Below are 13,304 nucleotides of genomic sequence, written 5' to 3' on the forward strand. Positions count from 1 at the left end.
CTGGTCCGTCCATTAAGGCGCTGATATAATGTTCTGTCGAGCCAGCGTAAGAAAGTGTATTCCGCGGCACGGTTACGAGCTCTAGCCGTGGCAACCTGATCCAAGATTCCAAGGGTTCGGTTATCCGGGTGCCGGTTTTTTTTTTTTTGTTTTGTCGTGGCCATCTTCTTCTTCCTTTTTTAGTTGGTGGGCTGTTTAAACGGCTCTCATGTAAGTACGACCAGCTACATTACCATCAAGAATGCATGCCAAATATTATCTTATGAGATTTTTGCTTTGTCCGTTCAGCATTTTTTTTATTATTGTTGAAAATTTTATATATTGTCTCTTATGGCTATATTTATATGTGATATGTATAGTATATTTATACTAATATATATATATATATATATATATATATATAATTATCATTTTATATCTATTTTTTATTAGTATTTAATTTTTTAGTCCTGCATATATTTATATAAAACTTGTACGTACACTTGTATTGGTTCTTGCTCATTCTTAGATTATCCCTGTACACGGTTATATATATTGTCCTCACACGAACTTCTAGCTGAGTACACACATTAATTTGATGTTTTCTCACAACCTATGTTAAATGCATGCGGGTCATGTTGAAATAAGGATTTGATATCCATCATGTATTCTGATTTTCATGATGCATCCAAATGTATTTAGTGCCAGACATACTTGTTGAGCATATAGTACAATTTATGAACCAGATCATGTTTGTTCACAAATCAAGAGTTCTTAAAATTTCACAATATATTCTTTTTTAAAATATATATTTTAAAAAAGAATAACTTTAAGCCCGATCCACTTAAGATCTTTTATGTCTCCTCTTGGTATCTCCATCTCTCCGTCTTCAACTCATACTTGATATGAAAAAAGAGGGAGAGATGGGGGGCATCAAACTAAAGACAAGCGAGGGATTAGAATTGGGCTTTTTATTGTTTTAATGATTAAAATTATATTTATATATTTTCAACTTTTTATCAATAGTGTGCAAATGCTATATATCATTGTTGCTGCATGTTTTTTTTTTTCTTGGTTGTGCATGAACAGAGTTCAGAGTCAAACAAACGCTACGATAGAAGCATCGGCCATCACCAATCGATCAATAGCTGAAGGACACTCATTCGTTTTAGTTGTCCACCTCTAAGTTGTAGTAGCCTCTTTCGTGATTAGCCTTCCTAAAAATGTGGTGTCAAGAGAAGCTCTGGAGTCTGAAGATGTTCTATTCCTGCCTTCAATCTGAGCAGGAATTGAACTAGCTAGCTTGAAGTGGACAAGAACCAGCTAGAAGAATCCTTCCCAAACTGTTGCGAATAACAAATCCTCTGCACGGCTCTGATTGAAAGAGCCGTCAAAGCTAATTTTAATGAAAGCCGGTCATGGAAGTTGGCAATGAACAAGCATTTGTTGACAAGATTCCACAAAGTCCTGCAGTATAAGACAACCATTCACAGAGCTCTTCTATCATTCATAAAGCTGAACCGTTCACTAACCATTCAGTATGTAGTAATAAGAAACTCCACAGGCCCTCTATCTTGGTCTTGATACAAGAACTCATTCCTGCGCCTCCACACAATCCATAAAAGATGGGCTAAATAAGACTGTCACCACTGATTCTCTTCAGAATCTGCTTTGGATAGAATGAAGCGAAGAACTTGGTTAGTAGAGAAACAGAGGTTCCAGCAAAAAAGAAGAAGAAGAGAGAAACAGAGGTCTTTCAAATTGCTGAGTTGTTATCCAGTGCATTGGAAGAAGATGTGATCAATCATTTCCAGATCCCTCTCATGTCTACCTACGATAGATAGGTGAGATAGTCTGAATAGTACCAAATAGTACCCAAGGCAGGGACGCGCAGAGAGCCCAGATAGCGTGTGCGCTCGCTCAACGCTCCAGATTAAAAGTTCTCTGTGCATTTAACGCTCCAGATCAAATTAGATATCGCGTAACGCGTAAGCGCCGGGGCCTTTTTAACGGCTACTTCGCACTCTATTTAAATAGCTGCAGCTCTCCGTTCCCTAGGAAATCCAAAGTCGATTCATGGTCGCGGAGATCGGTCGGTAAAGAAGGGTCTCCTTGATCTCCACAGTATCGGGGTCCACACATAGCAGCCCGTTTCGCTTCGAGAAGCTTTGGTTGTCATACCCCCAGTCTTGGGATGTGGTTAGGGAGGCTTGGGGTATGCCAGTGCGGGGTGACGCTATGCAGAGGGTGTCGCGTCGGCTGGAGCTTACCAAACGGCGCCTTCGCCGATGGAACCGTGAGGTCGTCGGCAATGTCTTTCGGAGGTTAGAAGTGGTGGAGGCTCAGATATCGGAGTTTCAGGGGCGGAAGGATCGAGGAGAGGAGCTCACGGTGGAGGATATGGCGGGCTTACGGCGATCGCTAGCTACCCACCACTCTTTGCTTCGTCAGCAGGAGATCTTTTGGAGACAGAAATCTAGAGTACAGTGGGTTAAGGATGGTGACCGAAATACCAGCTTCTTCCACCGGTCGACAGTCATTAGAAGGCAGAGGAACATGATTCGCTCCTTGCGGGTGGGGGCAGGACAGCGAGTTGAGGAGGATGCTGCAGTGAGACAGGTGCTAGTGGAGTTCTTTAGATCGAGATGGATGGAGGATGATGGATCATATGTTACAGGTCACCTCCCCAGGCCGAGGGCCTGCATTGGGGAGACAGAAAATGCAGCTTTGATCCGGTCCGTATCAGAGATGGAGGTGAAGGAGGCGCTATGGAGTCTTGCTGAGGATAAGGCCCCAGGGCCGGATGGGTTTCCACCTTTTTTCTTTCGGAGGTATTGGTACATCATTCAGAGGGGTGTGGTGGAGGCAGTACAGCTTTATTTTAGTCGGTCGGTGATGGCAGATGAGTGGAAGGCCACTTTTATAACATTGATACCGAAGCGGCTGGATGCTTCAGAGCCGAGTCATTATAGACCCATCAGTTTATGCACTACTTTGTACAAGGTGGTCGCGAGGATCTTAGTGGGGAGGATGAAGGATATTTTACCGAGGATCATTAGCCAGGAGCAGGGAGCTTTCGTGGGCGGGAGGAGTATTTCTGACAACATTCTGCTAGCTCAGGAGCTGATGGGGGACCTAGTGCGTGCCTCGAGGAGACGATGTTTGATGGCTGTGAAGTTGGACATGGAGCGTGCCTACGACCGGATACGGTGGGATTTTCTTCGGAGGGCGCTGGAGAGCTTTGGTTTCCACCAGATTTGGATTGACTGGATTTTGGGATGTGTGCAGAGGCCCAGTTTCTCTATTTTGATTAATGGCACGCCATCGCCGTTCTTTCGAGCTACTATGGGTCTGCATCAGGGATGTCCACTATCCCCGTATCTTTTTATTATTTGCTCTGATGTACTCTCTCGTGCTTTGCATGCTGCTTGTGGGAATCGGGAGTTGGTCGCCTATAGTCCAGCTCCTGGCACCCCCATTTCTCACCTATTGTTTGCAGATGACTGCCTCTTGCTCACTCGGGCGAGAGGGACTGATGCGAGAGCCCTTCGGAGGGTCTTGATGGAGTACTGCGAGATGTCTGGGCAGAGAGTCAATCTCCAAAAATCTGCCATACACTTCAGTCCGAGCACGGAGCGGAGGGTGCGACGGGAGGTCAGGGCGATCCTAGGGATGCAGGAGGAGGAGGGGGCCCTGGTTTACCTGGGGGTCCCCCTTACAGGGAGGAGGCTGCGGGTGGCGGAGTGCTCTACCTTGGTGCAGAGGGTGCGGAGCAGACTCGAGGGTTGGAGAGCGTCCTCTCTCTCTATGATGGGCAGATTGACGCTGATCAGGTCAGTTCTATGCTCTATGCCTATTTATTTGATGGCACATACTGTTGTGCCGAAGACTGTACTGGAGGAGATTGAGAGGCTCATGAGGAAGTTCCTATGGGGCTCTGGTGGGGGAGGTCGCGGAGTACATTTGATGGCCTGGGAGAGGGTATGTTTGCCACTGCGGGAGGGAGGTTTAGGGGTGCAGTCACTCCAGGCGCGGCGCGAGGCTCTACTGGCACGACGGGCTGTACAGGTTGTTTTGGAGCCACAGGGCTTTTGGAGCCAGATCATGTTAGCTAGATACGGTCGTGCGGGATTCACTGTACAGGCGGTAGGGGGCCGCAGAGTTTCCTTTATATGGCGAGAGATTGGGCGGCACTTGCCGATGGCTTTGGCTCATACTAGATGGTTGATCGGCGATGGACGGAGTATTGATGTGACTGAGGACTCATGGGTGGATGCGCTCCCATTGAGATTATGGCCGACGATGTTTAGTGGATCGGGGGCAGAGGGACTCCGGGTTTCTGACCTTCTCAGGCCGGGGGCGGCAGAGTGGGATGGTGACAGACTTGACCAGCTGTTTGGAGAGTATTTGGCAGAGCGGGTTCGGGCACTTCCCATTCCGGTGTCTGCAGGTCCGGATGTCAGGGTCTGGAGCACTACTTGCAGAGCGAGTGTCGGGGTTGGTGATGTTTTCCGAGTTATTCAGCGGGAGTCTGTGCCAGGCCTAGATTGTGGCTGGGTGTGGAGGTTTGGGCTACACCAGAGGGCTGCTCTTTTCCTCTGGAAGGTGGCTTGGGAGTGTTTGCCGACGTGTTCAGTGCTGAGCAGACGAGGAGTGGGCCTCTCTCCTCTATGTCCGGATTGTGGGGAGGACGAGTCGGTGGATCATGTCCTATTCCAGTGCGATCGGGTGCGGGATGCTTGGAGGCTGACTGGGATTCCGGAGGATGCGTGGAGTCGGAGGGACTGTTTTTTGGAGAGGGTCCAGCGATGGGCGAGCACCCCTCTGAGGCGCAGGATGGCTATTCAGGCAGCTTGTACAGCTTATCAGATATGGCTGGCCAGGAATGCCCGTGTTTTTGGCGAGGGTAGGCCTTCACCGCGTTTTGTGATGGAGCGGGCCAGTGCTCAGGCAGCAGAGATTAGACATGTAGACTTAGCCCATAGACCTTTGATAGCTCGGGACACCTGGGGCCCCCATTCTGCTTCGGCAGCTTCACATAGGGTATTTTTTACCTGGGAGCCCCCACCCCCGAGTTTCCTCAAGGTCAATTTTGATGGCTCAGTCTTGGATGGAGGTAGGAGAGGAGGGGCTGGTTTTGTTATCAGGGGACCGAGCTCTGGTGTGGTGGTGGCAGGGGGCTGTCAGATTTTTGACACTTCGGTTCCTGGGGCAGAGCTGCGGGCAGCCTGGATGGGTATGTGCTATGTGCGGCGTGTGCTTCAGGCGACTTCTGTCCTGTTAGAGAGAGATTCTGCTACTGTGATCAGCTGGGTCCGAAAGGGCTCGTGCAGCTATGGGGGAGTTCACCCTCTGATCCATGACATTTGGGATATGACGAGGGAGGTTAGTTTCCAGGCCATGCATGTATATCGCGAGGCCAATGGGGCGGCCGACTGGGTGGCGGCATATGTTGCGAGCCACTCAGGAAGCACCCTATGGTCAGGCGAGTGTGAGTTGCCCAGAGCTCTTCGGGGCCTTTTGTTTTCTGACTCTATTGGGTGTATTCGTACTCGTGTTGTATGAAATGCCCGTTTCATCAAAAAAAAAAAAAAAAAAAAAAAAAAAGAAAGAAAGAAAGAAGGGTCTCCTTTTTTTCCCTTTTCCTCCTCCTCCTTTGTCTTCTCCTATTCCTATTCCGCGTTTTCTTTCCCTCGATTCAAAAAGTCTCCCAACCCTAGGTCTCCGGTTGGTAATCTTTTTCAAGATCATGATACCCTTCTTCTCTTTCTTCGTCTTCTCGTCATGATTCTTCCAGATGGGCAATGTCCGTTATCTTATGCTTCTCCCTCTCTTCCATCCCCCTTTCTTCTTTTCTAAGGGGTTTCTTGCTTCTTTTCTGTTTTTTTGTTTTTTTTTGTTGGTGCCGTGGGGTCTCCAATAAGAGGCTGTGATGATTCCTGGACGAGTGTTTGCTGCGTTCTGAAGCAGAAGACTTCTATTTCTAATGGCAAGGCAGTCTTGGATGGTCTGCTGCTGTACTGCAGGCAGCCGCTTGCTGCCGTCTTGATTTCGTTGCGGAAGGTCTTGAGACTAAGAACACGGTGCTGTAATAAATGGTGAATTTGAGCTTCCTTTTCCTCTTCCCTTCTTGGCTTTTCTAAGTTGCGTTCTTTTTCAAGATTTTGTTTTTAAGGTTTCTTTAATTTCTTTTGCTGTTATTTATTTCATGTGTTGAGTTGCTTCTGCGGTTCCTCAAGAATTCATAGGTTATGGAGGTCAATGGAAGATACGCGGTAGGGATTTCGTCCACAGCATCCGGGGATTTGAGAACCCAGCTTTTCAAGTTTTCTTATTTTAGTCACGGAAAATTAGCGATTGTTTCCTTAGTATCAAGGTTTATGACATTTTCAAATGTTTTGAATCTACTCCCGTCCAACAACAAGTTCTTCATGTTCTCCACTCATCTTTTTTATTTGAACTTCTTAGTTTGTTTTTAGTTTAGTGATCTTTCTCACGTAATGAAGGTGTTGGTCTTGCATGGATTCCCTTTTCCTCCATTACTCTTTACTCTTTTTCCTTGTTTTTTTCTTTGAGCAATAATATGACAAAAGAGAACTTGAATGAGCTCCCACACTATCCTCGAGACCAAATTCTATGTTGTTGTACCATCCTGACGCTGCTTTGCTTAGATGCCTTTTTTATGCTTCAGAGTCCTGGATCGTATTCCCTGTTGCTACCAAGTGGTGTATCAATGGCTACTGCAATACTTTCTATAGAATTTGTTAAATCTGGCACATACTCTGCCCACTACAGCCATCCATGAAATACTTCTTTTATTTAAACATATTAGTATTGCTTTTCTGCAGGAATTGTTCACTTGACTAATTCCTTGCTACATATTCTTCATGCTGTTTCAAACAAAATGAACTTCTTTACTCTTGAGTTTGCGAATTCATACTTTTCCTATATTTCATAACATCACTTGCTGAATATTTGGGGAAAAAAGTGGAAATAGAATGTGAAAAATTGTACTCTTTGCAATTTGGAAGATCTATTGTTCTGCAGGCTATTGCTGCAGCCTATTGGAAACTGCACAATATTTCCAGTAAATGGGGCCAAAGTTTCGTTTCCTCCTAGTGAACTCCACATGCCATTCCTCTCGATACCTTTCTATTGCTTTTCTTTATTTGTTAAATATGATAATTATTTTTTTTTTCTACAACTTATGAATTTGTAAATGTCAAGGCCATTTCCTCTGGCAGCTTATATAAATATATATTCTGTGATGGTCATGATGGTAGTCCTGTGAAAGCTGCGTCCTTTCCTAAAACAGTGGTTCTGTTATTAATTACAAATGGTTGCTTCTTTGTGTTGGAGGCCGATGATGGTATATACATCCTTTTTTTCCTGTATTTTTCTTTCTTTCATGTGAAAAATCTCCGATGAGTTGCCCAGGAGGTGGAGGCTTGCTGGTTTCTTATGATTAATGATCCTTGATCAACTTCTGTTATCATTTTCCCCCAGATTGCTGGGGCGATAATGAAATTTTGTGAGGGTGATTTGCCCTATAGAAGCATAATTTGTTTGTAATATTCCCCATCAAGGCCAAGACTCGAGCAATAACTTATACAAGTTGTAATTTAAGGAACCCAGATCTGTTTATCCATTAGAACTTATGGCTAAAAGAAATCATACATGACGATATCCCTGATCTAGCACTAATTCTACCATGTCATAGTAACTTAAATTGCCTATACTTCTTATACTTCCAAAAGATGTCATCTCTTATTTAGGCACTGCAATGTCATGCATGATAAAGCTGAAGAGAACATTTATCTTTTAGGTTACGATCCTTAAAAATTATGACTGTGTTTGGATTTGCCATTAAGAAAGCTTTTAAAATTAACTGCTATACCAAAAATCTTGTCTAATATTATGGTTACTTCACAACAACCAGATGTAATGGCTATTGAGTTTAACTTAGTTACTAAAGGATCTATTAGTCGAAATGTTGGATTTTTTCCCCAATTATATTGCAGATTTTGGCAAAAACATCATAATTGATGGAGCATGGGAGTGACAAAACTGCTAAATTATGATGATACGCGTCAAAGATTTTTTTTAGATTTAGAAGTCCAGTGCATGACCTTTGGATGATGAAAACCCATGAGCACGTATGTGGGTATACGACTTGGATACTTCTTTCACATTTTTATAGAATGTTTTCGGACCTTTAGGAAATGAGGACACTAAGAATTGCTGATAGTTAATGTTATTGAAGACTAATTTATGAAAAATACCATTTGGGGTTAGCTTGAATTTTGAACACAGTCTAAAGACAGTCTTGATGAAAAGAGGGGCTCTTAGATTTAGGTTGAAGGATAAAAGGTGATCAGAGAAAATTCAGAAGGGATTTAAGCACAGATTTTTGGAGGACTTAGCTTCGTTTAGGAGCCAACAAAATTATCTCCGACAAAGGCTAATTAGCCCACTATATTCTTACATCATTGTTAAGGCTAGAAAAGTTATTTAGGAAGCTTTTAGTAGCTGCTAACTACTGTTGGAATTGATATCATGTGGGGTTTATAAATAGCTATTATCTCAGAAGATACTGGTGAAGAAACGCCTTTACATGTTTGTTTCTCGTTTTGATGATATATCCTATGAATTTTATTGCATTAAGCAACCTGCTCTATTTAACTTTATATGTGGTGCCTTATTCTGCAAAAGGTACACTTGAATGATATTGCTACTTTCATTGGCACAGTAGGGCTTGGTGTAGCTGTTGTGGTTCTTGCAGTCCTTATTGGTCGGGTAGGTGACAACTTGCACATGCAAATTATTATAACATTCTATATTTTCAGAGAATTATGATGTTTTTTTAGTAATAAATTTTTCATATTCTTTATAACAAGAACCCTGTTGGGTCTGTGAATTTATAAACGAACAGACAAGTGTAGAGTCTGCAGTGAAATGGAGCCATTAAGATCTTGACAGTTGCAGTATGTGTTCATAATTCATATTTTGCCATTTTTTTTAATAAAATAAGGTCTTACACGCGTCCCCCTCCCAAACAAAAAAGAAAAGAGAAAAAAACGAGGTGTCTATCGTGGTTGTCGCTGGCTTCCATTTGGCTGTTACCATGACGTGATGTGGTTATTGGCAAGAACTCATTGGATCCATCGTTTGGGCTCATAACAAATTCAAAGTTGCTCCTGCTACTCAGCCTAGAGCCTTGAGCATTGTACAAGGACGTGCTGTAGGAGTAACCCATTACCTTCTGGGTGGAATTGCCACAACATGGGCATTCTTCTTAGCAAGAATTATTGCAGTAGGATAATGGCTAGGAGGATTTGAAAGGCATTATGGCATTAAGATTTCCGAGGTTTAGCCTCGGCTTAGCTCAGGACCCCACTACTCGTCGGATGCACAATTTATTTAGGCTATCTTCTTTCTTTTCCAATTTAGATTACTTAGTTTCTTTGTTATCTTTCTAAGTTCCTAGTTTACTCTAATTATTTCAGCCTCTCGTTCTCAATGTTCAAAAAATGATGGCGGACAGGCCTAGGGTACATTTTTTCTTAAACTTAAATACAAATATTTTCTGACATATATGCTTGGATAATGTGACAGGTGCATGTGAAACCAAGATTCACCGTATCGGTATTGGACTCCGTATCGGTACCACACTAGCATAGTGTTGGTACGATACAGTATGTAGTTTTTTTGGCGTACCGAGTATCGGTATGCCACCGGTACCAGTGTCGGTACCGTCCAATTTGTTCCGATATGGCATACCAGGGGTGAAACTGTGGGATGGCCTACAACTATTTATAGTGATAAGACTGGAACATATGATAATATGAGTGATTAAACAATAGAAGGTGATGTCAAGGCTGCTGGAGAACACTAATAAGCTAGCTATAAACATCACAACTGAAGCTGATGTCGGTGAACCATATATAAGCCTGGAAACTGGTGGTGGAGACGCTGGTTGATGAGGCTGCTAAGTACCCTTGGCCCCGAATGGGTGGGTGTATGCATATCCATGCAATTTTTTTTACTACTGCCTCCCTTCTAGATGGATGGTTCAAAAACAAGGATCAACTAATCAGCTGTACCTTTTTTTTTTTTACCCATATAGTCGGTTGGCCCCACCAACCCCAGCAGCTGCAATACAGGAATATCACCCCACAGATGTGCGAGGTATGTCTTCTCAGAACCAAGTCTGTCAACTCTTTAAGTTCAATTTTTTTTTCACAATCATGTTGCTTATATGTCTACACAAATTATACATGATGATTGACTATTCTAATCATTTCACCAAACAAGATGTGATGAAGTGCTCTTTTGTTTGGTGAAATTGGACAAACTCCAATCACGTTTTAATGTATGTTGGATGCGGTCTAGCTCCATTCATCATAATCTAAATCTCTAGTCTCCATATAGCTGGGAAAACCTGGTTACGAACTTAGTGGACGAAGTCTATATAGACAATCCAAATATGGAACTACACTTGCTTCAGCTTGTATCTTTACGAGGCCGAGTACTCGAAAAAACCATTAGCAAGCTGATGATGATACACGGAACTAGTTTGCTTATCAATGGACTTGGCCACCTACTGCTTGGTGCCGGGGGAAGTTTTTTATCTTGTGGCAGTACTAAATGTGCATCGTGGTGAGAGTTGTGGACATCAGGAACAATGGTGAGATGATTTGTTATTGCTGATAGCATGGAGGATTACGTTGGCGTCAATCCAGACCACTAGACTGAGAACAGAAAGTTTCACGTATGCACTCCCTATGTATAGTAATATTTTATATAATATTTTATAAGAATGTCAAAGAAAAGGGGAATAAATTTTAAAGTCGATCCTTGGAAAGCTGTTTCATGCATAATTATGGTTAGGGGTGAAGACCATGTGCCTTTGGGGTGTGGCTTGGGTTTAGGTAGAATTGGGTCAAGGTTTTTTAACTATGAGTTGGGCTTGATAGGCTTAGGTTAATGTTGAGTTTAAGTCCAAGATGAATCCAACCCTAACCTAATCATGAATCCAATTCATATATAGTTGTGTATCGCACATGTTTATAGTGTTGTAATGCATGTCTACCATCTGTATTGAAAAATGGTTGAGATCTCAATCCAATAAATACTAATCTAATAAAAATATATTTTCAATATCTTAAAAATTCCCTATTCAACATGAGCCAATCTAAGTAATGTGGCCTAACAAAATTTGATTTAACATAATTTAATCCAAATTTAGTCTAAGATGAGCCTGGGTTGGATTTGGTTAAAGAAATCCCATTCGGAGGCTGAGTTAGGATTTGCACCTCAACCCAATTCAAACCCAATTTAGCTGGGTTAGGATTTGCCGTCGACCCAACTCAATTAAGCTCGGCTGCAGCCTTAATGTGCCTAATGTTGTGCCTTCAAAGTCATATGCTACACAACTATACTCATAAGCCATCAACATTTCTTTGTACCACTACAATTTTGTACTGAATCTGGCATCAGAATCTTAAGTTGTTTACACAAAAACAATGCACTGTGGGCCTTTATAGCTTGGCCCATGGGCCGTGTTATACATGGATTTAACTGTTAGCTTCCTATTTTAGGACCCGACGGTCCTCGTGATTTCAGTAAATCCAGCTACTTCATTTCTTCTTCCTCTCTTGAAGTGGACAAATTGGCTCCTGATTCGCACACTACCACAAACCTTTACCCATTCCATTCCTATAACCGCAAGTCCTCAGTGAATAATCTTGAATATGTCACCTTATATAATAACATTTTTTATGCCCATTGCCCAATCAGAACATCCAACAAAAGGTTCCAATCTACTGATCCCAGAGCAAGTCCATATCAACAAAAGTCCAATCTACTGATCCTACCTCCTATGCCTTACCCTTCTGACTTTGCTACCCAACTGAAGCCCTAAGCTAGCCAAAGTGAAATACTGAATGCCATCATTCTAACCAAATAAAACATTCTTGTTCTAGGATTTTCTCACGCTCCACTGACATCAAGACTATGATAATGATAAGGATTTTCTCACGCTTATCCATTGGAACATGCCAGTGGTGCCAAGTCCGAAAGTATACCCTTAGCCTTTATGAAAAATCACTTATTCCACGTCGTGGTCTCCCACAACTAGGGCTTTCTAGTGTAAACAAGAGTAAAGATGCATTGGAATTTTCAGACATTGGATATGGTTGATTGAAGTCTAAGGAAAGAGCCAAGGAGGTACCGCTTTAAAGTTGAAGGGTCTCCCTTTACGCTATTCCGCCTAGTAACATATATAAAAAAAAGTAATAACCATCATCCAAGCTTCCAACCGTACCCTGTCATTTTAGGAATGCCGAAATCTTTGGAGAAGGAATCTAGGCAAAGCCTGAAGCTAATGGCACCTCATTGTCGGGAACTGGAGGAGAAGGCTGAGGGGGACAAGTTTCACTCCTCTGTAAACCTAGGACCATGTATAACTAACTATTGCGGATTATTTAATTGATGTTGAAAGTAACCCATTGCACATAAATAATATCATTTGATTCACCTCGATCGCATGTAACCCATTGTGCGGAAAGAAGATCAGCTCTAGCTAACAGCTAAAAATGTTTAAACAGCTTCTACTAGGTTGGATATATAGAAAATCCCTGATAGCAATGAAGTGGAGCCCTTAATGCCTGTTAAGACATGCCATGGCATTAGTGAAAATATTTTGTTTATCTAAGTTGACTTGCAGAAGCTTAACTCGTATCATCGTACCAGCTTGCAAAGGACGGACGTAAAACCGACAATAGAATGCTGCACTTCTCCTAGTATTGTGAGTGGAGAAGTGCATTGGTAGGTGGGCATATACTCATGGCTTTGCAAAGTTTCAAATTCATATGCCAGAACAACATGTTAATATTGGCACATTCGCGTGATTATGAACTGTTAAACTTTTCGAGAAGTTCTTGGTTTAGATATTTGTGTTGAGCTATGATATTTGTGTCAAGTTGATTCAATTACTTAAACTCTATAATTGAGAGGCTTCCAAATGGTTAAATTAGTATAATATCAAAAGGTTAGGTGCCAGCTGGCATGGGCTCCAGGTTTGAGTCTCACCTTCACTATACTTCATGATATTCCATGATGAAATGAGTCTTGTCCATGTTTCTAATTGGTGGACCAAAGTCCAACATGCCACATATCATTACATTCCCACCTAATTGCCTCCATCCTAGTGGTTATAGTTGGACGATCCACCACCTTCAACCCTTAGGGTGGTATTTTTTATGTATATATGTATCTTTACAAATTATTCTTGCCTTGGCTTATAGTTTTCTTTTCCTTGTTTG

The 13,304-nt window shown here is 42.5% G+C and overlaps 1 long non-coding RNA gene across 1 annotated transcript; it reads left to right on the forward strand.

The window, feature by feature from the left end:
- The first annotated feature begins 5,601 nt into the window (after positions 1 to 5,601).
- On the forward strand, positions 5,602 to 10,848 carry LOC113462716. Its single transcript, XR_005512489.1, has 3 exons — positions 5,602 to 6,077; positions 9,595 to 9,991; positions 10,106 to 10,848. It is a non-coding gene; the product is annotated as an uncharacterized LOC113462716 (long non-coding RNA).
- The last annotated feature ends 2,456 nt before the right edge of the window (positions 10,849 to 13,304 follow it).

The sequence above is a fragment of the Phoenix dactylifera genome, chromosome 7 (genome assembly GCF_009389715.1).
Source record: "Phoenix dactylifera cultivar Barhee BC4 chromosome 7, palm_55x_up_171113_PBpolish2nd_filt_p, whole genome shotgun sequence".
NCBI classification, from domain to species: Eukaryota; Viridiplantae; Streptophyta; class Magnoliopsida; order Arecales; family Arecaceae; genus Phoenix; species Phoenix dactylifera.